Here is a 5,085-nt window from a genome sequence, read left to right on the forward strand (position 1 = left end):
CAGTGAGAAAGGCCAACACGGGCCCTACCCTGTTGAAACGGTTAAGGTCCAGTGGGAAGAAACAGACATTAATAAGTGGTTAATATATTTCAAAAGAGAACAGTGGAGGTGCCACAGAAGCAAACAACAAGCCCAAACGGTCCCTTCACAGGGGAAACTGTGGAGTCATGAAGCCACAGGAGGTAACAGGAAATGAGATGGAGAATTTTCTTTAGAACCCTTGGAAGACACAAAGTTTGCTGTCTTTCACCCCATAGACTTAGAGCCTGTGTTAGATGCCAGGAACTGTAATGAACGTGTCCAACATAAAGAAGTGTGCTCATCCACTGATCATTTAGTCCACAAATATTTACTGGGTACTTACTATACACCAGAGACCATTTTAGGCACTCAGGACACAGTAGAGAAACCTGCCCTCATGAACTGACGTAATTGTGGGGTGAGAGAAAATAAAACACAAAAGAAAAACTTGTCAGATGGTGATAAGCGCTATGCGAAAAAATACAGCAGAAAAGGACGTTAGGGAGGTTGTTTGCAATTCTAAATAGGGTGATCATGGAGGCCTCCTCAGAAGGTGATATTTGAGCAAAGATTTGGAGGAATCACGTGCAGAAGTTATGCAGTTGTCTGGAGGAATAGCATTCTAACACAGGGAGCAGCAAGTGCAAAGGTCCTGAGGTGAGAACATCCCCAGGATGTTCAAGGATCAGCAAGGAGTTCAGAGTCTAGCAAAAGAAGTAAACATACAAAGAAGAACTACTTTATAACTCAATGTGACAAGCGATAATGCCTGGTATTTTTGCTAATTAATTAAGGAGAGCAGTGACAGACTTCTGGTGCTGGGCTGCAGTGAGAATGTTTGATATGGCTGGAAGCAGCTGGGCAGCCAGGTTAATGTGAAACAGAACCATTATGCACATGACAAGTGAAAAAAACTTTTTGACTCAGCAGTAGGGGGATGGGTGTGGACAAGACAAACCTGATCGGTTTCCTCACCTGAAACTCACTTCCCCTTTCCCTCAACAGTCTCTTTCCCTCCTTGTTCATTGTTCTTTCTTTGCTCATGACCTTCTGCTCTTTCGCTGATTGCAATCTCAGGCTGAGGGTGGAGAAAAACAGCACTGCCTGGGCAGCCAGGCACCTGGGTCCCAATCCCCATCCCCATCCCCTGCCTCATCCCCACCACCATCTGTGACTAGCTGTGTGACCGTGGGTAATTCTCTTAATCTCTCTGAGCTTCCACTTCCTCATCTGTTTTTTATCACTCCATAGGAAAAAAAAAAAAACATATATATGTGTGTATATATACATATATATATATATATATATATATATGGATAATCATGACTTAGCCACCTGAGGACAAGAAGCTGGAGGGACTCTAATGTCATGATTATCTGTTCTTCCTCTTTCCCTCTCCATAAATTTCTGCATGTGATTACTGTATGTCCATCCCCCACCCAAGCACAGGCAAAGTGGGGGAACGTCCTCTGTCTATGGGCTCCTGGATTCAGACAGGAGTATGAGTATATGTATGAGTATATTCTGCCCCAACACTGTTTTATCCAATCAGTGGCTGACCTGGGTCCCCAAGGAGAGGTTATTGCTCATATTGGGGGACCTTACATGCAAATGGCACCTTTAATGTAAGACTAGAAAAGGTTTCTCTTCTGTCCCCATTTCTGAAAGCATTTGCCCTGTTGGGCCATCACTAAAACTGGTTGCAGGACCCTGGATTCTAGTTCTGATTTGTCCCTGGAGGAGTCACCAGAGGCTTTTGGCTCAGAGGAGGCCAGGGTGAAACTTTCTTTGGTTGTCTGGAATCTAGGATCATCTGACACCTGCCACCTCCACCATGCCACCTAAGTTCAACCCCAATGAGGTTAAAGTCGTATACCTGACGTGCACCAGTGGAGAAGTCAGTGCCACAACTGCCTAGGCCCCCAAGGTCAGTCCCCTGGGTCTATCTCCAAAAAAGGTTGGTGATGACATCGCCAAGGCAACTGGTGATTGGAAGGGTCTGAGGATTACAGTGAAACTGACCATTCGGAACAGACAGGTCCAGACTGAAGTGGTACCTTCTGCCTCCGCCCTGATCATCAGAGCCCTCAAGGAACCACCAAGAGACAGAAAGGAGCAGAAAAGCATTAAGCACAGTGGAAACATCACTTTTGATGAAACTGTCAACATTGCCTGACAGATGCAAGCACTGATCTTTAGCTAGAGAGTCTTCCCGGGTCCGGTTTCCACAGTGGGAATAATGCCATGAATCACAGGTTCTGCCACCCTCACCAGCTGCGACCTGGGAGAAAGATGTTTTGTAAATGCAGCCCCCCCACCCCCCGCCAGGCTTCAGCCAGAGATGGTATCATTCTATGAACCTATTCACCTAGGAAATACAAGGCTCATTGTTGCCACAGTTTCCCCTCCTGGGGTCAGGTGCTTCATCGAGTTTCTCCCTTTACTCTTTAACACAAGAGAAACCTTAGGGGACAAATAAGTAGGACAAGTGCGTTGCCGGGAGAAGCACCTGGCACAGTCTGCAGGTTGGCATGACCTTTGCCAGTTCTCTGCAGCTGAGAAATCGTGGCAATTATTCTTAGCATCTGAAGCACAAGCATTTTTTATGAGTCTCAAAATGCCCAGATGAAAAAAAGGAAAGGAACAAGGTCAGGAAGAAACTCCTTTGATAAAGGTGGGACCAAGAAGGGGACGGGTGGGAGCCAGCCGCACGTTCAGTCATTTTGTCATTTTTCATTGTGGAAGGTGCTCTAGAGACCAGAGATGAAACTTACACACACATGCAGACACACACTCACATCCACGTATAGCTCCGTACACGTATCCATATATAGATACATACACATATTTCCTGCCTTCAGGAATTGTACTGACTACCATGAGAGGTAGGTCATATCCCTAATCAGTCATTTCCACCCCAGGATAGAAATTCCAGGGAGATGACTTCCAAGGAAGTGACATTTGAACAGAATCTTGGCACTTAAAACTGCAAACTCTTTATTCTCCTCGCCCTGCCTTATTTTTCTCCGAGGAATTATCACCTTCTAAAACAACATGTTTCACTTATTGTATGCATTATCTATCCCCTCCACCTCTACGTAAACTCTGACCAAAGCTGCGTCCCTCCTAGTAGAGAAAAAAGCAAAGAAAGAAAAATTGATAGGCTCTTATATTTGCTGAGAACTTTTGACTTTTCAGAGCAGCATCCCATCCATTTTATGCTCAGAAGGGCTTTGTGAAGTGCAGAGATTATGTGACTGTCCCCATTCTGCCAAAGCAGTAACATAGGCAGAAGGTGGTGGCTGGGGTGGGGGGGCAGGGGGGACAGGATGGGATGCACGGGGAAGGGGGCAGGGAGAGGATGGAAAGTTGCCCACAGCCATTCCCCTAAACCCACCAACCCTACAGAGGTGTCATTAAATCGCTCCTGGTGTATAGGAAGCTCTCAAAGTACAGAAGTTATTATTTCATCTTTCTTTATGCTTCTGAAAAAATAAAAGGTATTAAATTACCTTCTTAGTACTACCAGTTGACACTGTGAATATTTTTCTGACTCCTTTGCCATTCCTGCCTCCTTAAGGTGCCAAAAAATAACATCACCCTTCATTTTAGTGCGCTGGCTTTCACAAAGACCCAGGAAGGTCTTTTTCCAGCTACCAGAGTCTGGCATAGACAGCTTCCCCAAAGCAAGCTTCCCACCTATTCCTTACACCTGAAACAGGTTTAATAGGATGTCTGCACTAACCACAACCTTAGTACAGTCGCAAGTTAGAGAACCTGAGCTGTCCCACCCTGGCAACTGGTTATTAGAATGACACTCTTGGTATCATTACATAAAACACATGGCAAACAAAATATCACATTTCTAAAAGATGAAAGGAGATTTTCTCAGAGAGGTTAGAACATTTTTAGTTCTTATGACTTACTAGCAGTAGCTGATGCCAATAATGGCATGTTACAGAGGGGGTTAGAGTAACTGTTAGGAGCTTTCCTCAAGGACTCTTTCCTTCTTGTTCTCCCAGGATATAAATCAAAGGGTTCCATGTAGGAATTGAAAGTTCCATGTAGGAATCCAAAGTCTATGAGGCTCTTGACTTCCAGCTGGCTGACTACAATGAGAAGATTTATTACAAGTTTAGGTGGGGAGGATGGGCTCTGTTAAAGGTTTCTCGAAAGAGAGTACAGCTCAGTGGTAGAGTCCATGCTTAGCATGCAGGAGGTCCTGGGTTCAATTCCTAGTACCTCCATTAAAATAAATAAATAAAATAAATAAAAACTTGATTACCTTCTCCACCCCCCCCCCAAAAAAAGACTGATTTAATAAAATAAAAGAAAAAGAAACAGGTGAAGTGAATATGTTTTTTAAAAAGTTTCTCAATTCCTCCAAGATATCACCACCAGTCTAATGATGAATTTTTTGATCTGAATCTCTGTAAGAGTAGCTATGTGGATTCTGTATTTTCCCATGTGGGATGTCTGCACCAGAATTTGCTTCTGTTTTTGTTGCTCTCTACCAAAGGCTGCAAGGAGCAACCAATACTCTAATATCCTGATGTGCAGCCAAGAAGACCCCTCCATTTCTGTGGGCACATGGTCTGAGTCCCGGGTGATAATGGGTGATAGTCTGCTAACTGCTTTCCCAGCACATGCTAAAGAATGTCATTTCCCTTCTTAGGATGGAAAAGTCCCAATTACCTCCCTCCTTGGCTCAGATGACACCACATTTTGTCTGAAAGTCTGGTTTTGCATATGTTACTCCTGATTCTCCTGATGTTTGAATTAATTAAGATATTTGGAAGCATATTCAGGTGAATTGAAGTTATTTTTAATAGAATTGATTTTAAGGACTGAGGGCATTCTCCCAGAACCCACTGGCAAGAATGCAGCCAAACTCAGGGAGCAGTTTCCTAGGGGCGCTATCAGGAACCAGACAGTATTTCTTCTCCATCTCATATCTCTGCTTCTCTCTGCACATCAACCTCCAATATCTCTCTCCCCCGAAGAATTGTTTCCTTCACAAGTCAATCCACTTGGTAGAATACAGCCAACCACTGTGCCTAATCA

The sequence above is a fragment of the Camelus dromedarius genome, chromosome 12, assembly GCF_036321535.1.
Source record: "Camelus dromedarius isolate mCamDro1 chromosome 12, mCamDro1.pat, whole genome shotgun sequence".
Lineage (NCBI taxonomy): Eukaryota > Metazoa > Chordata > Mammalia > Artiodactyla > Camelidae > Camelus > Camelus dromedarius.